This window comes from Colias croceus, chromosome 21 (assembly GCF_905220415.1).
Source record: "Colias croceus chromosome 21, ilColCroc2.1".
NCBI lineage: Eukaryota > Metazoa > Arthropoda > Insecta > Lepidoptera > Pieridae > Colias > Colias croceus.
Window position 1 is genome coordinate 1,384,008 of NC_059557.1, and position 26,335 is coordinate 1,410,342.

A 26,335-nucleotide genomic window follows, 5' to 3' on the forward strand; every position below is an offset into this window, starting at 1 on the left:
CGCGTTTAAAAAAACAAACTCTTCAGCTTTATAATATTAGTATAGATTAATATTATTAATAATATGTAACCTATTTATTATTTCACGCCTGTCATAAATTAAAAGGTACTTAACATCAGCGCACTGTATCCACAAAATAAAATATTAAAGCAGCTTTGTCCAACTTTAAGTAAGCTGTCCTGAATAACGGCATGCTGTAGCTTATCCGTAAGCTAACGATAGCTTAATCCACTTAAGCTGAACGAGATAAAGTTTGAAGCGGCTTAAAATTGTGAGTCGTATGAAAAAATCAATTTGTACAACGTCATTTGAAGTGTTTTATTAGCTGGTAATATTGTTTTTAGATATTAAAGGCTTATACACATTACTTATTTTTATAAGTCGTAGTATAAGCCATATGGTGGGTATAAATTTTATCGATAGGTGGAATGAACAATGTAATAGAGAAAAATAGAGCGGTTTTAAAATATTTTATTAAGTAAGCTTTTAAAAAGTTTAAACATGGACATGTGTTTTAGAAATTTATAAAACAAATCTAGTTAAAAGAATTATGTGAGAACTAGCTTCCGCCCGCGACTCCGTCCGCGCGGAAAAATGAAGATTTATTTTTTTCTACGTAATTTTCCGGGATAAAAAGTATCCTATTTTATGCCCACGATAATAAGGTAGCTAAGGTATATACCAAGTTTCATCGAAATCGAACCGTTAGTTTTCACGTGATGCCTGAACATACAGACAGACAGACAGACAAAAATTTTTTTAATCACATATTTGGGTTTGGTATCGATCCAGTAACACCACCTGCTATTTATTTTTTCAATATTTTCAATGTACAGAATTGACCCTTCTACAGATTTATTATATGTATAGATGAAGGAAATTGTATTTTTTTCTTAGTTATGGAAACAAATTAAGAAACCATAGGTGTAAAACTTTCTTATCTGCAATATTTCAAAACTACATTAATTTCTCTCTTTTAGCTCACACACTTCATTCTTCAATAGACTATACTTGAAGTAAATAGCAATAGAAAACCTTTCCCTCGTATAAGTTACAGTGTAAACTGCAGAAGTCAATTAATTAGATACAAGCACCAATATTCTTCCAGCACACGACAGCTGTGTACTGAGTCAACTAATAAAGTTTATAGGTCAAGAACCTACCTTCAATTAATATATAGCTGTACGCCCCGACTTTGCTTGACACATTTATGTGTGTGTGAAGTCCCATGTCCCCTAGTGGGGTAAGGGGCAGATGCATTATACATCTGTTTCACTGATCGAATTTCTTTAGGGACAAGCAACAGCCTTCTGTGTCCTGCCAAACCGAGACATATTTTTTTCTTCGTCTCCACCGGGAATCGAACCCAGGACCTTGCGCCTCTACGCTCATGCGTCAACCACTGTACCAAGGAGGCAGTCTACATTTATTTAAGTTGATGGAATTTTGAAATTATCCTAATCCAGGTAGATACAAAACAAAATCATTGTATATTGAATTTATTCGCACCTTTTAAAACCTTTTTAAATTCGTGAAATTCGGATGTTCTTGTTTAGTTTATCGTTATTAAAAGTTGTTTGCGAATTAACTCCATAACAGCTCTACCAATTTTTCAAATCATTTTATCAATGAACTACATTTTAACCGAGTAATACAGACTATATTTTTTATCCTGATTTAGCACGAACGAAACCAGGAAAAGTAGCTAGCTTACTAATAGCACAATATAGATTTTATCTAAGTTACTGCCAAAATTATAGCATTTAATTAATTATTTAATAATGACACATACTCACGTGCAAAATAAAAACGTTATGTTTTATAATGAGTACTTGCTGTGGTACTTGCGTATAACTAACACTGGCATTAATAATTCCACAATAATTAAATACAGTTACGTTGCTGTTATAATCTAGTGGAGTTAAAAAGTATAACCTTGAATACACCGCATTGCAGTGTGTTTGATTCTACGCAACATTTGGTTTTTGTTACCCCTTCCACATGATATTATGTTCTACATAATATTAAAATATATTATAATATGCCTTTTTTAAGGAAATATGTTTTTCAGGTAGAATATGGTTGTTATTTCTGAATGGTCCTCAATCTATGGAGCTAGTAACTATTGCATTAATTACCTTTGTCTTGTAATAAGATTAAACAGTTACAGTTTATCAATTAAAATCTACATTGAAATCATACAATTTATAGTGTATACCATTTATGGAAGGTTTAAAAAAATAGACGTTTCGTTATTAGTGTTGTGTGTAAGGGACAATTATGCTAGTATTACAGTTATTATGGCAATTTCCTTTAGGGCCGATTTTTCAATGCTTGGTTAAAACTTATCCGTTCAATAAAGTATTACACGATAAAATTAACATGTCACGTAAACTTTCAAATACGGGCAATTAGAATTAGAATGTAGTTTTATACATTATTCGACGAATAAGTTTTAACCAAGGATTGAAAAATCAGCCCTTAGAGAAATAGAATTTAACTCAAATAATGAAATAAGTAATTCTCAGATTGAAAAGTTCGTATAGAAGATGTACCAATCAAATATTTTCACATCAAAGGAACACTTCAATTTAAAAAATGTAATACATCATCTTGATTATCAACGCCTGAAATGAAAAATATCGTAAGTAACAAAACCAAACATCAAAGGCGCTCAATAAACACGACGACAGTAATGAAAAATTAAATATGTAGACACACGAACGAATCAGATGTTAATTAACTTCAAGTGTGACTGAGCTTGTTGACAGACTCCGCAATTTGGTTGCGTTGTCTTCATCTATTTGCTATCTTGTATTGGTGTTTGTTCATGATCGGATGATCTATTCATTGCTAATTGGTAATGCTAACAAAAATGTTGGTTACATTATCCTTTCGTAGCGCAAGCTTGTGTAAATGAAATGAATTTTTATGTGAAGGAAAAAATTGTTGTATTACGTTTTATGAATAAGATAATTTTAAGGATAGCTCTATATCTAAATTTTTACATAAATTATAATTCATGCACATCATCAAACATACTATTGATGTTTTAGACAGTTATGGTGAATATACAAATTTACATAGTTACAACGAGTTTACGTATTATTTTAACCTAATTAGAAAACAAACTTAGACAAAACAATATCCAGTAAATATCATAATATGTAAGGGTCGAAGTTGCTTTTTTAACCTATTTAGATTGTTTTATTCACAAGCAAAAAATAAATGATCCTATCTTACATTTAAACAATACATAAACCCGCTTGTAATTCTTCTTTCTGCGATTCCAAAAACCTAGGAAGACTCTTGTTACCCTTGTAACCATTATCACTGTTGCAGCCAATATTATAGTATCTAATAACATTGTCAAAGCAATAGAAACTTGGGCAAACGCTGCCAATAATAGCAGCAAAACATCTGCTTTGAAACCGTTCCCAGTACCTGCAGGTGCGAACTTATGAACTCCGCCAATAAGTTAGGGAAAATCACCAACTGCGTAGTAATTATGTAAAACAGTTTTCGCATTTCCTGCTCCATATTCATAGCGCATATTAGTTTACTAACAAGCTGCTTATATATTTATTATTAACAGTAGCTTTTGATTTAATTAGCGGGATAGTCGTTATGCGGGTTTAGAGCGAGCAGCCTCGCGAAGGAATTCGCGAAGCTCGGTCAGTGTTGACGTTTGGCCGAGGAAAACGCACTATTATAGATATTTGTTCGGAGCCTGGGTCAATATGTATTGTAATGTATACTGGTGTTAAAGTAAATGGTTTATTTAGTTATGGACGGGTCGAGCTACATCCACATAGACCTAGCTGCTCAATTGTATCATAAGTAAAAAAGTGTAGATAAGTTAGTATTCACACGCAGTCCGTGAGTAGCACGTCGAAATGTAGACAATTAGCCACAATTAAAATTGGTTTTCTCTGATTCGCACACAATAATGAATATAATATAATATAATTTCATGCCATATTACTATAGCGTGTAATCGTGTGTAGAGTTTAATGATTTTATCTCTTGGTAACCTGTCTACATTTTTTCACTTATAATATCATTGTTGCGTGTTATAGCAATTGCCTCGCGAGGTGCTCGCTCTGTGTGGAACCACCTAATGACGTCGTCATCCTATTGTAGCTTCGAGGGTTGTTTAATTTTGATATTCGACAGTGTATCGCATTGTTACCTTGTTTTGTCTATAATGTTAATACTTGTAAGCTTTTGGGGGTTCATTTTGATATTAAATTCGATAGTGTATGCATGATACGTTCCATTTCATATTAACCTTATAATTTGATAAGACGTGTTCGATATATTTTTAACTATTTTGGTAGAATTTAAATCAAGTCAAGGCAGCCAAGAAAAGAGAAGTTAAATATTACGTTGTATTTCTTTATCTAAAGTACTATAAGGTAACGGCACCAGTGGTGGACAAGCATCCAGTAATGGACAAAATAAATATTAAATTTAAATAATAAGAGCAAAATTAGCGTTATGTAATTTGGCAATACTTAAAATAAAAGTTTGGTTCATAAGCTATCAAAATACGACACTTCATCTTATTCGGTCAAAATGTTTAAAGATGGCATAACTTTATGTTTAGTTGCTGCGACTCGTTTTTAATAAATCCGTTTTTACTAAGGAAATCCTTAAGGAAGTGAGGACACAATTTTGTTTATAAGATTTTTTGTATAAATCTTAGCAAAATTTGGTATTACTTTTATTTATAGTAGTTAAGTGTACGAAATATTACACTATTTAGTATCATGATAGGTTATGTTGTTTAAATAAAATTCTTCAGTGTCCATAACTGGATTTTATTCTATGGATATGTCCATTTATGGACATATGTCGAAAATAAACTTTTTTTAAAGATATTAATTGCATGCGCTTTTCTCTATTTTATTTTCTTTCTGATTAATAATACACCTATGACGACCATTTCAAACATAGGGTTCCAATATTGTACAACAATTGTCCATGACTGGATTTGCTTTGGTTCCTATAATGGACATTTATATTTATTGTTAAAATTACACTCCCCGGCAAATTAGTAATGCATTATTGCAATCAATAATGAGGGTAAAGTAGCAAAAGCCGCTGAAGGATTTGAAGCGCCATGAATAATTGTGCACAAATAAACTATCAGTTAAAAGCCCTCAGGTCTGCTCAATGGGTTCAACAACATAATATCTAGATTTATACATGAAGAATACATTTTAGAACAATGGGTCATTATGTGCTGTGCGACTCGTTCTCGGCTTCATTCTCTATCTCTGCGTGGAGAAGTCGCATACCTACTCATGCGTGTTGTAACGCATCTATCATAGAGAGTTCTCTGATGAACTGTTTGGATGCTGTCGCTGCAGTACACGCGCTTAAATTTCATCCACACCATCTTGACAACAGTTTAAAAGAAGCTTTTTGCCTCGTGCTACAATTTGGAATCCATTTATCCATATCGATGGACCGATCAGATTAAGGCTTCTGGCAGATTCAGATAGGCGATTCACTTCACGAGTGTAGCAGAATGCCAGGAAACAGAGAGATATGGCGGAACATCGTGAAGCGGGTAACATTTACCCCCCTTACCTCATGTTGAACACGTTCACTCTGTCTAGAGTAATACGACGAACAAGACGAGGTCCTAAAATGGATGGATGTGTGGCAGTAATTTTTTTTAGTTATATTTTTCATCCTTATTGACTTAGACTTATTGAGAGAAAAAATAAAAAACCCATATTGTTTTTTCTTAACGGTCACAACTCGTATTTAAAAATGCATTTATCCAATTTTTCCTATAAAATGGAAATTTAAATATTATAAGTATGCTAAATAATTAATAAATACAATTTTTTCTAAATACATCCCAGATTTATTGTATTCCAATCTAGATTCTAAGATTTCAAGATTCTATTGATAACTATAAGTCTTCTCCATGTGTAAATAACTGGAGAAACAACATTAGGTATAGTCCATAAATGGGTGTTTATAACTGGATGTTGTCCAAAACTGGGTGTCCATCATTCGATTTTAACTGTCCAACACTGGTGCAAAAAAGTGGTTTTTTAATTTATAAATAACTTCATTATTTATGTATTGTAATCTTTTTTCTAACATTGTTAACGTTAAACTAACATTGAACTAAAAGTATAACTAAACAATATCCAATTAAGTTAAAAAAACCTATGAGAAATTTGCAAAAAACTTCAATTTTTTCCTTAATCTGTACAAGACTGGTGCCGTTACGTTACCTTTAATTAGTTGCTGACAATTATTGGTCACCAGTTCCTGGAACAAAAAACATAAATCAAAATTCAGGCGAAAATCGTAGTAAAAGGAATTCTAATAATGTGAACAATAACGATCTTAACGCTGTGAAATTTTCATTTATAGATTATAGTTACCAGTTTATTTAAAAGATTGTTACTTCAACCTTACATTTCAGTAGCTTGCATTGGAAAATAGTAGAAAAAGGTACAGCATTATGAAAATTGCTTGCAACATCTGCGCAATATTGATTCTAGAGGAATTTTTGCACAAACATTCTCGTGTTGTTTTCCAGAAATTGCATTATAACTACTCATATTAGCGTTGGTTGTAGGCTCTAACGGTTTTGCACTGCGAAGTGCGAGTGTAGGTCTTAAACACTACTGAATAAAGTATAGTTTCGATTAACTCTCTCAGACAAGCATTGGCCAATCTTCAGTTACTACGCTCATAAAAATGAATAAAATGGGTTAAAAAATTAATAAATTGAGTTTGAAATCCGTTAAAATTTATAGATAGTGCTCCATTGTATCTATCTATATACGTACAATCATACTACTTATTTATTGATGTCGTAATGCTCTAAGTATGTCAGGGTTTTAATATGTAATATTTTTAAGAAAATTAATAAAAAAGGTTGTTATTCACTGCAATCTGAAAAGCTGCATTGCAAACACCTACAACTGATGTAAGCAGAACATAACTCATTCAAACGAAAATTCAGTCTTTTTCTCTTCACTACGCTAGTAATTTATTACCTAACTACCTTGTGCTTTTGATTTCGTCTGCGTTAAGTCTCATAGTATAATTATGCCAAATAGAGTGTATATTTTCTGTACGACATCTACCGATATATTGGTTATTGTATTAAATTACATTCAGAATTGTGTAACATGTATATTGTATACATAGGTACATAAAGGCAGAATATTCTGATTTTTTGTTATTATAAAGACAATGAATATTCTGAACATTTTTATTTTCTGTTTCTGTTTTATTTACGCATGAGATATGATCATGTTAGAAAAAAAATAGTGTAACTATTTTATTTAAACAAATAAGTGATTACATGAATAATAATTGGATATTTATTAAATTTGTATTTGTTTATACACATTCATGTAAATATTGGCTAATATTGCTATTCACATCAGATTTCAATTTCTCAAATCTAATGCACCGAAATGGAATTTGGCTCTCGTTCAAGTCTTCGAATATTAGAGGATTACTGACTTTAACAAAATATATCTTTATTTTCTTATGTTTAGAATTGTATTTGAAAATGGATAAACCATAATTGCAAATCCAATTGATAACATACCTGATATGTTATATTTAGAAAGTAAGCGTTGAATCATTTTGATACGTTTTTAATCTAAAGTTTTACTGTAAAAACTTTTCTTTGCAAATCAATTAGTGTGATCTTTAGGCATAATAGTATAGTTTACTAGCGGTCCGCCCTGGCTTCGCCCGTGGTACATGTTTACGTTTTCTCTACATAAGATCCATCCTCGTACTTCAAGGAATATAATAAAAAAAGAATTATCGAAATCGGTTCAGCCGTTCTCGAGTTATGCGCTTACCAACACATTTTGCGATTCATTTTTATATATAAGATTACGAATAATATGATTCGATAAGATAAGGTTTACAATGAGCTAAAATTTAAACACCAATTTCATGTCAGATTCTTCCTTGCGAAAAAATATCAATGACTTAAAAATATACCTAAGAAACAATATAGCTTTCAAGTGGTAAGAATTTTTTGAAAGCAATATTAGTTCATTTCCATCACAAACATACTCCAAACAAATTGCCTATAATATTACTCAACCCTTTGTATCAAGAAGAAACAATTGAACCCTTACATTCCCAAAGGCAATACAGAAACTTCTAGTAAAAGGCAAAAAACCGCGAACAACGAAAATAGCCTGTGTTTTTTAATTAATGACTTAATGTCACAAAGATCAAAGAAAGAATCGCATAGAGGAGGTCTTTTTGGCATTTTCAAGGCCTTTATGGTTATGCCTTTTCTTTGACACAACTCGTTTCCATATATAGTTAGCTGTTTGAGAATGTTTCTACGTATTAGCTCATTTTGTATGGAGATTGAACCTACTTACTTTATCTGTATTAATGTTATTAAGAGGTGAAGTTTGTGTTACAGTAAGTTACAAGACTTCTAGTTTATGAATGAGTAATAAACTTGTCATTTAAAGTATTCTGTACCAAATTTTATTTAATGTAAATATTTTTCGTAAAAGAGAAACATTTTAGGTACATTAGCCTTGCTTCCCGGTTCCGTATAAAATGTAAAGATAACTTATAAAATGTGGGTGTCATTTTATAAGTGATCTTTCCATTTTATCACTCATTCACTGTTAAACTATGTAAATTTTTCCAAGTGAAAGAATTTTCATACCATACATACTATTGTCAAATACTAATGAACGAAATATAACACTTTTTTTGTAATACTAACCAAATAATAATGGGTATAATAGACGTTAAATTTTGTAGAACGGTCTATCAAAAGAACTTACATTACGCAATTCAAATTCGATAAAACCACAAACAAAGAAAAACAAAGTAAAAGTAAATATAAAAAGCTTTGTAACAATTATTAAGAGTCCTTTCTTAGATTAAGGATTGGTCTCCGCGCGCGCTACGACGACGTCGTAGCGCGCGCGCGGAGACCAATCCATAATCTAAGAGTCCTTTATTCTCTTACAATTACTATTTCCACGAGCTAATCGCAGAGTAAAACAAAATCAGATGCATTTTCCCTGAGGTTTAGTGATAAACTTGTTTGTGGATAACGAAAATGCTCTGAACTTTAATCTACTCTGTTGTAATTAAGGTATTCGTACAAATGTGGAATACGGTTTGTTTTAAAGCTTGCATGTGGGATTGAGAGGATGCAAGGGGATAAATTATATGGAATACTAGTAAATCGCCCGCGGCTTCACCCGCTTTGTCTAAAACCTAATAAATTATACATACTAAAACCTTGTTCTTGAATCACTCAGTCTATTAAAAAAACGCATCAAAATTCGTTGCGTAGTTTTAAAGATTTAAGCATACAAAGGGACATAGGGACAGAAAAAGCGACTTTGTTTTATACTATGTAGTGATGTGGGGTATCAATTAAATGAATTATTTTTATCGTGACTCCATTACAAGGACAAGCTTTCCCCGCGACTTCGCTCTTTTGTCCTTCTTGATAGCACGCATTCAAAAATCATGACTCTTTAATTTTATTACGAATAAAGTACATGTATTTTATCATAATGTTTGAAATATGAAAACGTCTAGCCCATGTTTACATTTTGATCTATATCTATCAACCTGTCATATTGCATCGAAATCGGTTCAGCGGTTTTAAGGTTATAGCGTAATGTACCTACTCATAGACTAAGGATATGAATAAATAAGTATTCTCAACTTAAATGAAATGAATAGCAAAATAATATATTATTAAACCTCTACTAAGACTATGTTTAAGCTTTGTTGTATATTCCTAGACGCTAATTGTAACACAATGCATGAAAATACGGGTTTCCTACCGCAACCATTTAAACACGCTATAGGGCTGTCACAAGCGCTATAAAATAAATAATTAAATTCATATACAAGTTTATTTTTTTTTATTATTTTTAAAACGTATTAGTTCAGAGAGCCTATTACAGCATTAAGGAATATAATATGGAAGATGAAAACCCATGGCGGGTTGTCGCGTAAATACCACAGGACAGTTCTTTGGCATATTATTATGATAATATATGTAGTTACATATTTTGTAAAATGAATTTGAAATATTGATTTGATTTAAAAGAGCAACTATGGAGTTTCTTGCCGGTTCTTCTCCGTAGATACTGCTTTCCGAATCGGTGGTAAATGTTATAATATGTAATGACGCATCAAAAGTGCTCCTCGAAGAAGTCTAATTAAATAAATAAATGTTTGAGTTTTAATTGAACATTAAATTATATTCTTTTCTCAGTGTTACTTATGTTATCTATATAACATAAGTGCATAAAAATACCTATAAGATGGATAAGGAAAAAGGAAATGATGAATATTTTTAGATAAATTGATATTCTTAATTGAAGTCTTTTTATTCTAGTAAAAGAAAGCTTTATCTGTTAAGATAATTAAGAATTTCTCTCATTTATCCATAATTAAACCATGTCTCATTATGAATTTATAACTTCAAAGTTTGATAATTGTCGGCAAATTCAAGATAATTGACCGAGAAATTTATTAGATTCGTTTTGCGTTAAAGATTTGTTTAATTAATTAAGAAGTTTACACCTGGCCCAGTAGAATGTAAGAAAAGATTTCGTAGGCCTTATGGCTTATGTAAATGTCGTATGTCGCCGTATTTTCACATTGTATTTTTCTGTACATGGAACCTTTATATGCAAAAGAATCTATACTATTACTTCGAATTGAAAAATTATTTCTGTGTTACAGGTTAACATCACGCTATGATAAGGAGGGGAGCAACAACGAAAAATGTCAAGTGATGTCACAAAGCTGAGATGCTTTATTTACCCTTCAAGTAAAGAGTTTTCCTCATGATTATTTGATTTCACCAAAAATCCTGCAGTCTAACTCCAAATATAGACGGACTGTCAGGAAGCGACGGGATGCGGAACGAAAAACCTATTGTTAGACAATCTGGAATGAGATCAGAAATCGATCTGTACATCTGTACGTGAACAGCAACTGTCTATCAATCAAGAAATTCATTTGCAGTTTGGAAATACGGTGGTTATCATTTTGTGGAATGGAAAAAGTAATATAATACAGAGAAACATTTTAAAGTCAATAAAAAATGAATTTTTCATGGTCACTTTGGAACTACGAATAAAAATTAATAAAATCAGTGGTTAGGTTAAGTTAGTTAGGTCTTATAATGTTAATTTCGTCAATTTTAATAGATTTTTGTTAAGCATTAACAACGACCGAACTAAGTGGCGTGCATTAGGAGAGGCCTACGTCCAGCAGTGGACATCGAAAGGCTATAATGATGATGATGATGATGAATTAGCTTCTATTATTCATAAATACTACCAAAAATTTATCCGAGTAAAACCCTAAGTTTTATTTCCAGAAGTTGGCAACCCTATCCGAGCTGTGAAGATTGTAGTGTGAAAACTAGCGAATCGTCACTAATAGAGGACGTGTAGTGTAAAAAATCTACACGATAAGCCTGTTACTATATATATCTATATGTATAGGTAGTATGATGTTTTTAGTAAACGTCACAGCTCTATGATAAATGGGAATTTTGTTCGGCTGTATTGGATTTAAGATCCAATCGATGTCGAGGGATATATCTATACTTATGTTTTGAATTAGATCCATAACAAAAGATCAATATACTTTGTACTGAGTAACACAGGCTATATTTAACACATAATATGTATTTTGCGTCCCTGTATAATTTATATGCATCAACAGCTCATATTTGTAAACTTTACTTATCATAAAAAAATGTGTGCGTGTACTAGTGTACAGACGTAAGAAGTGAAACTTCTTTATGACCTTATTTTTCAAAAAATAATTTACTATATGCAACTTTACAGAAATCGACGTATTTCTGTAAATATGCATATAGCACGCGTGGTAAGGATACCTAAGAAAAAGATGGCGCGAAACGGAAAAATGTCTCGCGTAACGAAAAAATGTTACACTAAATTTTTTTCCAACCCCGATAAAAAAGTTTCACTTCAATAATATTGATTAAATGTATTGTCAGAGCAAAGCAGAAGTACTAGTATAACATTATATTATCTGTGGCAGAAAATAAGTAGATATCTTCATGAAAAGCCTAAAAAAACATGAAATTATTTTTCTCTTTACTTATTTCATTATAATACATTTATACGAACAAACACAATATACAGAGATTAATTAACAAAAGCCCAGACCTACGCAACTTCATCTTATCCTAAATTAAATCTTGTAGGTTCTATGGATATAAGAGAAATAAACAATTTAGAAACTAACAACACGAGAATGTCTGGTCTGTATTTCATTTGTTATTTATTTTTAACTAGCTGTGCCACATGGTTTTACGTGTATAAAAGACCACAGACAAAAACTTTAATTTTCCTTCTACATATTGTCTGGTAAAAAGTAGGTACCTTGACCTATTATTTAAGTATTTTGACCTATTTTCTTTCAAAATTTCATCCAAATTGGTACAGTAGTTAAGCTAAGTAAACAGACTTCCCCATTTTTGATAATTATTATAAGTATGGATGATAAGCAGAACATTTAAAAAATAAGGATCCCTAACACCCCTTAGAAAGTTTTTCATTACTTTGGAACGAGAACCTGTATGAAAAAGTGGGTCATAAAACGATTAAAACACGAGTTTAATCTTGCAGTAAAATTGTTAATTACTGTCACTGCTGATTTGATAATTTTTATAAAACTCGGTTCTTATTCGGTCAAGCGCTTCGTTTTAATTAAAATTTTCCATCATACAATCTAAATCCGTTAAAATTGATTCACATTTTTCATAATATATTACAAGCTTGGGTAGGAACTAATAATTAAGGTATTTTTAATTTAGGCCAAATTAAAACAAGGTAATTAGAGAAAAACTTCATAAATCATCACGTATTACAGATAATTGAATTATCCGTCTGTTACATCATTATTTTTATTATACAAGTTTATTCTTATTTATTGTTGCCAACCATCTTTCTCTTTGTTCAGGGCAATCTTATTAAAACCAGAACCGATTTAAAGGGTTTATACTCGATTTGAACAATACATTTAACCTTTAATTCAATAATTGTTCTGCTTTCAAAAACAGGAGGTATGTCCTGCATCCAGGCAGTTTAAAATATACGCTTGTATAAATTAACCCAGAATCTTTTTCTCGATATCTTAAAGCAATATTAATTCCCGTTTACAAAAATAACAGAGCTATATACGTCGTATAGCGCCATCCCTTTCCCACCCTGGAAATAATATTGCTTTAAAACGGCATAGTAACCCCATATCGCATCCCACCTCGCTCCAGCTTATTAATTCAAAGAACGAATTGATCTTGCATCTGTTTCAACATCAAAGGTAGGAGTGAGATGGAATGTTCTGCTAACTATAACAGATGAAACATTCATTACTCTTGGTTTGTAGAGAAAATAGTTTACGGAACGAAGTTTCATTTGCAGTGGGAACAAAGTGATAAACTTATTGAGAGAAAAGTTACATGTATAGATAGACGAGAATAGCCTTTTATATTAGTATAGAGTTTTGGAAACACTACAATGTGTATGTTGTGAATACCTATTTACTTTCGTAATGGCGGATTTGACGGAGAATCAATCTAGCCTTTAACTAGTGGTTAAATTGAACTTTCTACTTATTTATGAACCAGCATACAAATGCAAATATTTCTACAGCTCATCTGTTATTCTGGTATTTGAGCTATATCATTGCCCGTTTTCAGCAATCTATTCAATGGATTTCGCATTAAAAAGTAAACATAATAACATATTCTTACGCGGATATTATCCCTCTCATCACGTAAGTCAGGCGTATAACTGCTTCTTATCTTATCTAACAAATTCTCTCGATTGATTTTTTTATCAAGGTACCTAACAAAAGCGCTGACAGGGTCTGAACCTAGTAAATGAAATAGCAAACGATTTGTATGAGGAAACCTTTATAGCCTCATTAAATAAATGGGCTTAACCATCTTCAACACACGCTCCATTTATGCCTAACAATTACTGTCCTAATTAGGTGTTTATTTTTTAACCAACTTCAAAAAAGGAGGAGCTTCTCGTTTCAACTATATTCGGTTACATCAGTTATTTCGACTGGGTAAATTGATTTTGATGATTCTTTTGTTATTAATTGAAAAATAGTGCCTTCCAGTCGCATTTAAATTTTGTCCAGTTTTAACTTGAAGACGGTTTATTTTATTTTTAAAATATAATAATTAATTGGTTACATTTATTGAAAGCCAAGTCCAATTCTAACTTAATGCGGTTTAGTTTATTGTTTAAATAAAAAGTCATGTGGCTCTCGGGGACTGCCGCGGTAATGCTATTGCATAGCATACCTTCAAGCCTCACCTCCGAGCCCGTCGGAGTGGGGAGCGTGAGGTTTTTTCGTTACGGAATTTCTCGATTCGGTCCCCGCGCTCAAGGCCCGCGAATGAAGCTATGCAATAGCTTAATTATTATTCTTCCATAACACAAAAATCGTCAATAACACGAAATTAAATACCCTTATACTACATTTCTAAAACGTTGAAAATGAATGAGATTCAAACAGCTGAGGTTCGAATCGACCCTCGTTAGCGAGTGTCATGTACAAACCTTCGAATAGTTAATTTATCATGTATTGTTTGCTGCCAATATAATGCAGAACCATTAGTGTAAATATCAATTTTTAATTTTGGCTTGGAACGTGATTTGGAAGTTTTCAGACAGTTTTTTTAATGACATGTACTTAAAGAGACTTTGCAAGGTCACACAAATGGCAAAATTGTGGCATAATATGGTGGAGTTTGGGTGATCAAACTTATTATAATAATAATATTTTATGTAAGACTAGCTTACCGCCCGCGGCTTCGCCCGCTTTGTCTTAAAAAGCGACATAGGGACACAGAGACAGAGAAAGCGACTTTGTTTTATACTATGTAGTGATTAGTAAGTTATAGTATTATACTAAACAAAAAAAGAAAACATAATTATATACACAAGTTTCATAGGTCATATTTTGATCTTTGTAGAGAATATGAGATACATTTTTTCTGATTTTTTTCTGTTACCTAACACTAGCATAATTATAGCAAAGGAAATCTAAAACAGGTATAAATTATGCAAGAAATATTAATAACAAAAATAAAAGATTGAAGATTACACACAACAGATCCATACTATATTAATATTATAAATGCGAAAGTAACTCTGTCTGTCTGTCTGTTACTCAATCACGCCTATACTACTGAACCAATTTTCATAAAATTTGTTATAGAGATATTTTGATACCCGAGAGAGGACATAGGCTACTTTTTACCCCGGGAAATAGGATAAGTTTTTTCCGGAAATCCCTCGGGAACGGGAACTATGCGGGTTTTTCTTTGACTGCGCGGGCGAAGCTGCGGGTGGAAAGCTAGTACAAAATAAAAACAATACTCTTATTATTCCATTCCATTGTATTCCATGAGAAAATATTGTAATTATCAACTCACTACCCATCAAGGTATGTATTGAAATTTAAAAAATAAACCAAATGTTATATTACGTAGTGTAAATTACAACACAAACTTATTTACTGAGGCAATGGGGTGTGAACACACCCCCAACCACTTAAGGACCCTGACTCAGCTGTTTACAAAGTACCCCAGTGTAATTTTTTACAGAATAAATAAGTAAAAGTAATTGAGTTAATATATTTTTGAACTAGTGGTAGCACGCGAATTCATCTATATAGTATGACGATTATAATCGAGAGATATAAAACAAGCTTTTTTTTATAAAAAGCGGCACAACTTGCAGGTACCTATTCTATCTGCATGACAAAGCCCATCAAATTCGATCCAGACGTCAGACGGTTAGTATATAAAAAAATTATAAAATAATTCTTTAGCTACAAACATTCATAATGCAGATGATAAAAATATTTTTTAACCTCTATACCTATATTTTGCAATCTTATAAAACAGATGCTTCAACTAATAAAAAAACACAAATTCATCATCCAAAATAACAACAAACACTCTTAATTCTCCACCAAAGCAACATTTAATCTCAAGCCCTTTCAAATAATTCAAAACGGGATCAAAGTAAACAATATTGCTATCAAGGTCACTGTTATCAGACATCATACCCGATCTTGGGTTTAAACCTAACAATGACTGTGTATATTTAGTGTTTATTTCAGCCATATTAGAAAGGGTTTTATCTAAACTAATATTATGGAGAGGAAAGAGATTGGTTGCTGACTCAAAACTCGACTGATGTGAAAAATTCGTATACAGGGTTACTTGTAAAACACCAGCAACCTCGCAGGACAAGATAGCTAACATCATAAGTAACAACATTTGTTCTACGACTTTTGGCATAACGCAATAAATTATTTTTAAATGATTTTTTAAACTTTTATTGTACTCTCCTAACATTTGTAAGTCTATGTTCTATTCATTATCGGATGGACGACGCGACGCCCCCTTCCCCCTCTCGTTCGCTTCTTGTTTACAGAATTTTTGGGAGGCGTAGAGTTTATAATATTTAAACGGAAAATTAAATGAATATTTATTTTTGTATGAAAATAAAATCTAACAAATTATCAAAAGTCGTAGAACAAATGTTGTTGCTTATGATGTTAGCTATCTTGTCCTGCGAGGTTGCCGGTGTTTTAAAAGTAACCCTGTATAAAGGAATATTTTTTGTTTTTAAGGATTTTATTCAAAAAGTACTTGCTCTATTTTAAAAATTCATTTACCATTTGATTGCTGTTTTTAACGATTAATATAAGCCATATTATGTTATATTTTTAGCATTCCGGGACAACCCAGGTGAAGTAGTGACAAGCGGGTTGGCATATTATCTGTTCTCAAAATATATCCTCTTTTATAGTCCTTTACTTATTTTAGTTCTTTCACGTATCATAAGAGTACATTATTTTTTTTATCATATATTATTATGTTTAATTTCAGTAGTTATAGTCGTTATAGCCTGTTAAAGTCTGCCTTAAAATATTAATAAAAAATATGAAACCCGTTTCGCGTTGTCACGGCATCACGTGTGAACGGCTGAACCGATTTCGATAATTCTTTTTTTATATAATCCTCGAAGTACGGTTGGTTAAGGTTCGTTAGAACCATTTCTAACGAAAAAAAAAACATAAACATGAACCACGGGCGAAGCTGGGGCGGGCCGCTAGTTTTATATAATGTTATAAGAGGATTAAATATAAAACTACCAACATCCCACTAAATTGTTGAAAGATAAAATTCCAATATGACAGAAAGTATAGAACTATTTAACTTGATTATTGATAATCGCTTTAAGGAAACCTTAGTATAATATGCACCGTGTTCAGTATCCATTTCAAGGCTAATATGTACTTGTAAACATTATTTACATTTGTATGAAAAATAACGCATACTTTAAATACTTTTTTAAAAATATAATAATAGCCTTCCGCCCGCGGCTTCACCCGTGTTTTCAAATAAAAACCCGCATAGTTCCCATTCCCGTAAGATGTCTGTCAAACCTATCCTATGTGTTAATCCAAGTTACCCTCTTTATGTGTGCTAAATTTCATTGTAATCGGTTCAGTAGTATTTGCGTGAAAGTAACAAACACACACACATCCTCACAAACTTTCGCATTTATAATATTAGTAGGATTAGGATAGACGAAATTATTCCTTACTAACATTGCGGCTTGTTGGCTCTATCTAGAGTATTTGGTTATTGTATATTCTGTGTTAATGTTTGTGCAATGATATTATTTTCATTTCCTTACATTTCATAAAATATTTCTAACAATTTATTTTTTGTTAGCTGCCTACGTATATATATTAAATTTGAATATTGTCGCGTAATTGATTTTGTTATACCGCTTTATATTCATTAGTTACAAATTTGATGTTATTTTTTTTTTGTTTCAGCGTCCAGAGTTGTGGATACCAGAATTACCAATTGCAAGATAAGACGTGCATCCTGTCTTAGAACTTCGAATGACTTACCACCACTAAAATTATCATATGCTATTAGGCTGTTGCAGAGCTTGACCGACCATCAGTGCGTACGTCAGTCGTGCTAGTCATATGTATGGAAATTCATAAAACCGTTCATAGCTAGACCAACCATACGCACGCGTATTGTCATGCGCATTAGTGTCATAGTCATACAATTGTTGATGCGTATCGTCAGGACCGACGGTACGCACTGACGGTCGGTCAAGCTCTGCAACCAGCCTTAGGGTATTCCCAAATACCGCATTTCTGCATTCGCCCGTCTCCTTGGTACAGTGATTGATGCGTGTGCGTAGAACCGAGGGATCTTGGATTTGATTCCCGATGGAGACGAAGAAAAAAAATGTCCCGGTCTGGCAGGACACAGAAGGCTGATCACCTACTTGTCCCTAAAGAAAATCGATAAGTGAAACAGACGTGTGCATAATGCATCTGCCCCTTACCCCACTAGGGGACACAGGACTTTACTTCAAAAATACCCGCATAAATTCTTATATAGAAACGAACAGTTTATAATTCATACCATACGTTTTAAATCAAGTTGGCATCGAATGTAACATAAAAACACTGATGCACGAACGCTTTCCATATCTAAGGGAGTGAAAATAAAACAATTTCAACACACTCATACAAATAGTGTAGTGCATTCAGGAATTTAAAATGCATTATATTTTATCAGACGTTGGCTGGCGTCCAGAAAGTAATATTTTTTAACTCCAGCTCTTGCCCAAGGGAACCCGTTTCATATTTTATTTTTTCCGTTGGTCTGTTTATTGATATTGTGATGATGGGAATGGGACTATTTTATTTATATTGTGATTGTAATGTTTCATGGTATGTTTTAAGACATAATCCTATCCTACTAATATTATAAACGCGAAAGTTTGTGAGGATGGATGTGTGTGTGTTTGTTACTCTTTCACGCAAATAGTACTGAACTGATTACAATGAAATTTAGCACAAATATGGAGGGTAACTTGGATTAACACATAGGATAGGTTTTATCCCGAAAATCCCACGGGAACGGGAACTATGCGGGATTTTCCTTGAAAACGCGGGCGAAGCCGCAGGCGGAAGGCTAGTGGTTAATAAACGTGGTGTTCGATTAGAAAATGGAACGAAACCTTCAACTAGCTATTATATTATGGAGTCCATAGCTCGTATAGTTCAATAAATTAAAGTCCCATTTTATAGCAAGTAGCTTCAATATGTACAATTTTAAACCAAATATGTACCTATATGCCTTATGTTTATGTGTAATAATTGTTATGTAGCTATATATCTTACTGAAACGCATGTAACATGTTCTTTGTAATAAATAAATAAATAAAAAAAATATCTTCATAACAAATTTCATGCAAATTGGTTCAGTAGTTTAGGCGTGATTGAGTAACAGACAGACAGATAGAGTTAATTTCGCATTTATAATATTAGTATAGATAGACATATCATTAAGATTATAGCACATTATAGTTAGAAGTATTAGTTGTAGTAACTATTTAGTGATCTGTGTCTAGTATTGTATTGCATTAAATGTTTCCTTTAGTATGCATAAAAAAAAAAAAAATAATAATAATAATAATTTTGGGAGCCCATCGACCGAACTGGCGAGTCACCGTCTGCCATAATTTTCAATTTTTAATATTGAAAAGGCAGACGTCCATAGTCCCCATAGACCCAATATACCAGTCCATCTAACAATAACTAATCCATTTTTCTGCAATAGTCCTACATTGGCCGCGGACTGCCCAGGGCTGTATCTCTATAGTGCAGTCATGGGCAGGCTGCGGCTGGTGTCCCACAACACATTCAATTCTCTAAAGGGCCTCTGCGTGTTGGACCTGTGTCCCCACGTAAGCCTTCCAAAGGACCGGGTATCATCCTTACGGCGATACCCGTGTATTATGGAGAGAGACATAATAAATAATAATAATAATCTTCATCTCCGGCTTGCCTTCACCGGCCGGTCGGAGTGAAGCCTGACGAGGACAGGACCCCCACCTCTGGCTTGCCTTAACCGGCCGGTCAGAGTGGAGTCGCGAGAGCTTTTAGCTCGAAGGGTGGATGCGAAGCGTAAGTGGCGAGTGGGCACGTGATGCTGGACCCTCAGGGAGCGCGTGATCGTCGTTTAAAGTCCAGGGACGCCTCTCCACCCTTAGCTGCTCACAATATGTTGCCCCCTTGTCGCACTATTGCAGCGACTTATTTCGGGGGCCCATACAGTGAGAGGGCGAGTCACCACCTGCCAACATATTTTTACTTTCTTTTAGTAGAAAGGCAGGTGCCATAGTTTCCCATAGTCCCCAGTACCAGTCCATTTAGCATCCCAATCCATAGCCCAATTATTAAATTTCCATACCCTGCAATAGTCCCACATCGGCCGCGGACTGCCTAGGGCTGTATCTCTATAGTGCAGTCATGGGCAGGCTGCGGCTGGTGTCCAACACATTAAAATTCTCGAAAGGGCCTCTGCGTGTTGGATCCGTGTCCCCACGTAAGCCTTCCAAAGATCCGGGTACCGTCCTTCTGGTGGTACCCGAGTATTATGGAAATGAGAAACATAATAATAATTTCAACATGACCGAATATACAGTTATACAAAGAAAATGTGTTTAAACACTGAAGTTAAATCACTGACCGTAATTAATGCAATATTGATATATTTCGTGGCCAGTTTTACAGAATTGCATTTATTTGCTTTTTTATTTCCTTTTAACATTTTTATTAATCATTGAATAATTAAACATAATATTGTGAATTATTATTGTAAAGAATACATTATGAAGGAAGCAAATATAAAAAAATGTTGCGTGGTTTTATGAAAACACGGCAAAAGTGAAACTTTTTTTCACACTAAGTATAGACATTTAACTAAAAATTATCGTATTTGTACGATAGTTATCGTACGTATCGTGCGTCACGCCATGCGCTACACAGACCAAAAAGTTTGAGACGATGTAATTAAAGTTTTACTTTAATAAAAGTTAAATAAATAAGTTTATTCAACACACCGACTGTCATGCAATTTAGACTGATAGTCGCATAGATAGCAGTACGCTTTTTTTTTAATAAAAAAAATCATTTTCACAGTATAATGCTTAGCATAGATAGTCTCAACTATAAATATTTTGTTTAGTTCAAAATATAATTCATACTCAGTATTTCTGGGCACTTTTTTCTTTACACACACTAAAAAAGTTTTCCTCACACAGATAAACAATCTGTTTGTGTGCATATGTGAATGAAAATAGTTTAAAAATATAAAACAGCAGTTCCATAAATGATCCAATATAGTTTAGCCGAGGCTATTCGACTTAGCTTCATGTTAAAAATATAAAATATGAAAAATCGTGCTCGGGCCGCGAAATAAAATTTCTATATTTCAATAACGCCATGTTTTAAAGATCGTAATATTTTACGATTGACCCTCCCGTTTTGGAGTTATTGACGAACATACGTTGAAATAACTAAGTATAATGTATTATTGCATAACTAAGTATAAGTATTATTGCATATTATTGCTATAACTGACTATAGGTAATGTTTTAATACATAATATATATATAACCTTTGGCCTTTTCCGATCGATAACTTTTAGGATGATGTTTTCTTATCTTTTGAAGCAATTGATAAAATTAACCAATTTAGGCCAAGAGTTCTCTTTTTTGTAATTTTCTCAATTAATAGGATGGAAATTAGGCTTATTTAATTAAATACATTCATTTCATTTCATTTCATTTCATTTTGTAATGTGAAGTATCGAAAGTAAATAAAGAGCGTGTGTACTGAGCACACGTCAGAAGTGAAACTTCTTTCGCAAGATTCAAAGACACCAAAATCGTCGCCTAAATCATTGCTATGACGCGACCTTGAAATTTTACTCTCAACACGCCTAAAGAAGTTTCACGTCAAAAAGTAAAATAGAATAAGAAACGATAATAATCAGATATAAGATATTATCTTATAAAATAACATTATTAAACTTCACTTTAGTACAACAATAATGTACATTATAGAACCAGTACACCAGCCATTACTTAAGATTAAACTTACCATAAGAACTTTGAACTCAGATAAACCTAACTAATGCAGATAATAACTACTAAATAGGTTAAGATGCAACCAACTTAATCGCTAAGCTTCGTATAATGAACGAATATTGTTCATTTACCTGACTTAATTTGTTCTGTTCCTTTGTTAAATTAATGCGAAGTAATTCGAAACATGCATTCGTGTTTAGGATAATATAAAATACATAGTGTTGTAGTCAGACCTGCTGTTTAATCACTACATAGTATAAATCAAAGTCCCTGTCTCTGTCCCTATGTCCCTTTGTATGGTTAAATCTTTAAAACTCGCAACGGATTATGATACGGTTTATTTAACAGATAGAGTGGTTCTCGAAGAAGGTTTTAGTAGGTATATAATTTATTGGTCGCGGAAGAATTCTAACAAATACCCGCGGCCCCATCATTAAAGCGGCTCGACGGAACACAGTGGGGTTTTAGTCGGTAAGAATCCGACATAACCCACGGCTCCTTCCCCGGGGGCCGTGGGTATCTTTGGAAGATTTCCCCACTATAAAAAAAAGGTATATAATTTATTAGGTTTTAAACAAAGTGGGCCAAGGCGCGTGCGGAAAGCTAGTATTATATAATTTATAGGTAGGTATCAAAAACCAAAGCTTTTAATACGAGTATGTTAGGTAGGTATATAGTACAAACCGTTTGTACCATTACGTCACTCGTATTATAAACAAAAATAAATTATCTCTAATTTATTTTTGTTTAATTAATTAATTCAACAAAAATAAATTTAATTTAATTCAGGCATAATTAATTGTTTACTCACTGCTTTCCTTATAAGATAAGGCAAACCCACGTTTAATATTAATTTTGAAAACGAAAGAATTGAATTTGTGTCAAGAAAGACTTCGTGTTATATTTAACAAAGCTATAATACTAAAAAGTATTTACTAAAGTTCTTTTATGCCACAAACGAATCCCCAAATAGTCATTCAAAAGAAATACATCAAAGGATTTAAACCTAGTAATTAATGAACACCTCAAATGCAATTTTCCTCACATTCTAAAAACATCTTTATCCAAAATCAGGCCAAATGAACAAGTCGAATATAAAGAAAATTCTTTTGGAAAACAAGTTTTCGCGTCAAAATTTCACTTGGTCCCGACAAAAGTCTATTGTGCGAATCGCGAGCACCTCAAAACTAGGACATCCAAATTAATTCAAACTGTTTCTGTGACTTTTCGATTAAATTGTTAACAATAAATTGTGACTTGACACTTTTGTGTCCTTGTACGAGACACAATACCGCAGACTTCTATATTATATTGTGGTATTTAATATTCTTTGTTAAATTAACAAGAAAGATTGTGAGAATGAATGCATGAAATGAAAAGATGGGTTTGTTACTCTTTTATGCAATTTATACAGATCAGACCAGCCGCTATCATTACAAAGATCTAGATTCTGTTTTGGATTTGTTCAAAGCTCCTATGTAATTTATGATTTTACTTTTAAAACATCGAATAAGCGGATCAAATTAAATAAGATCTCTTACTTGTGATTTTACGCGAATTAATTATGAAATTTATTATATTTTTAATGTAGATTATTCATGACATCATGTTAAGTTTTCTACAAAGCGGACGAAGCTGCGCGCGGTAAGCTAATTTTTTTATAAATGTAAGATAAGAGCCACGTATGCATATCGTATAAATCTATACTAATCTTATAAAGCTGAAGAGTTTGTTTGTTTGTTTGAACGTGCTAATCTCGGGAACTACTGCCCATTCATCGAGGAAGGCTACGCTAAGGTCAACAGGAGCGGAGCCACGCGGGTGAAACCACGAAGCGCAGCTAGTGCATTATTACAGCTATATAATAAAACTTATAAAATCTTATAATCCTAACACATGATACAGTATAATTACATGAACTGCAAACTTAGATGCGATCGTTTTGTCTTCATTACCCAACTTTCCGGCAGCCGAATTGTCACTCACTATAATTAAACGAAACAATCAATTTAAAACTGTCTAAGCGGTGATATATCTGTATGTATGGTTAGTTACCACTTATACCTGAAGTACGGTTGAAAGGACTAACCACGTATTAAGCGTGTTTAGTCAAGAGTTTGAAAAATTGTATACAGTCGAGTCTCGTTAATTCAAACCTGCGATAATTCGAACCTCTCTATAATTCAAAGTTATCACGAGGTCCCTACAAAATCTCTTGATATTTCGAAATAAATCCATACATTTTTGTGCACTTGGTAATTCGAATGAAAATACCATTGCTTTATAACAAAACGACGCGTTAATTCGAACTCGTCGGCGTCCAACACTCGACAATTCAAAGTTGCAGAGAGAAAGAGGCGAAAAGATTGTAAGCAGGTAGTCAGGTAGGTACATTTTGTGACAAGTTCAAACTTGTTCAATGAGCGTTCATTCGGTTACTGTAGAATAGTATTTAATAAATAATAAATGAATTTGAATTTGAATAATTGATTTAACACTTAATAATTCGAAGTTTTATTTTTTTTCTCTCACAAATTTCGAACCATTTGATATTTCAAACTCTTGATAATTCGTAATATTTTGAGTGTCCTTCGAGTTTCGAATTAACGAGAGTCGACTGTACCTACCTATTTAAATTAGTGTTTTATGATAATACAATAATATATAAAATTCTCGTGTTGCTATGTTTGAAGTTAAACTCCTCCGAAGCGGCTTGATCGATTCTTATGAAATTTAGTGTGCTGATTAGATAGATCGGCCAACATCTATTTTTAATGCCCCTTAGTTAATATGCGTGTAAGACAATATTTGCCGGGTTGGCTAGTTATAATATAAATTATCTTCGTTCCAAAAATCTATAGGTAGTTATTACTTACTAGCTGTGCTTCGCAGTTTCACCCGCATTGCTCCGCTCCGGTTGGTCTTAGCGTGATGATATATAGCCTATAGCACTCCTCTATAAATGGGCTATCTAATACCGAAATAATTTTTCAAATCGGACCAGTAGTTCCTGAGATTAGCGCGTTTAAACAAACTCTTCAGATTTATAATATTAGTATAGATTTCAATGCCGCCCATTCAATTTCAAGTAAACTTAGAACATTGCAATAAGTACAAATACGATTGTTTTCCCACCCCCAACCCATTATACCACGTAGCACTTCCACTAGTGTTATTAGATGACCCTAATCTCTGTCAGCGGACCCTTCACTTATTGCATATGGACCAATTGTTTTTGGGAATTGTATTTTCTTATAGCTCGTATCATGTACATGACTATGTTAGTTATATATTTTTTAACTAGCTTCTTTTACTAGCCGTGGCTTCGTCTAAAACATTTATATACGAAAGCTTCCTTGGAATCACTCTATTTATTAAAAAACTGCATAAAAACATTTTAAAGATCTAAGCATACACAGAAATACATACATACAGACTTTGTACCTACTATGTAGTGATCGTGTAAAGTTGGTAGTCGCGTCGGTGATAAGATAAATAGAAGCAAATATCGATAGATATATAAAGTGTATGTTTGTCTGCATAAAGATTATTAAATATACCTACGTACACTTATATATTACTGCTACTAACATTTTGTAAACCTCTCCTTTTAAAGTTTTTTGAAGTGCAACTTCTTTATCAGGGTTGGAAAAAATTTAGTGTAAGTAACCTTTTTTCGTTACGCGTGACATTTTTCCGTTACGCGCCATCTTTTTCTTATCCCTACCACGCGTGATCCGACGTATTTCTGTAAAGTTGCCTAAAGAGAATTATTTTTTTAAAAAATAAGGTCATAAAGAAGTTTGACTTCTTACGTGTGTACTAGTTTTCGACCAACGTCACAAATTAAAAAATGTTTTTAAAAGCTCACGTTGTTTCTGATGGAATAATTTCGAGTTTATTCCATTTCGTACATTAATTTATGATGTAATAAAAAGCAATTTAACGAACTGCAGGTAAGAGGCTTAAATAAGAGGTTTCGTTTGGAAATTTTTGGTACAAATAATTATTACATTGATGTATTCCAAGGTTGTTTTTTTTACCTTGATTGAAGAGAAAATGATGACATAAAAAACATAAATTTTCCAAGGCTTTTAATCATGATCAAAATCTTTCCTTTGAACTACTGTACTTCCTACCTTATGTGGGCATCGAATTTATCTGGCTATCTATCTGGAACTAAACCGATTATGATGAAAATTTAAATATTTGAAAATAAATTAATGCAAATGTATTTTTTTTAATTTTTCTTTAAAATTTGCAATAGAAAATTCAAT

At 32.8% G+C, this 26,335-nt stretch overlaps 1 protein-coding gene across 3 annotated transcripts in view; it reads right to left on the reverse strand.

The window, feature by feature from the left end:
- The window catches only part of LOC123701293 (amphoterin-induced protein 1-like), a 119,610-nt gene that overhangs the window by 81,959 nt on the left and 11,316 nt on the right, over positions 1-26,335 (reverse strand). For 2 of the 3 annotated variants that reach the window (XM_045648716.1, XM_045648714.1), the window contains exon 2: positions 6,261-6,297. The exons of the other annotated variant lie outside the window; for it this stretch is intronic. The gene's annotated coding sequence lies outside the window, so the exon portion shown is untranslated. The remainder of the gene's footprint in view (positions 1-6,260; positions 6,298-26,335) is intronic. 3 annotated transcript variants of the gene reach the window in all.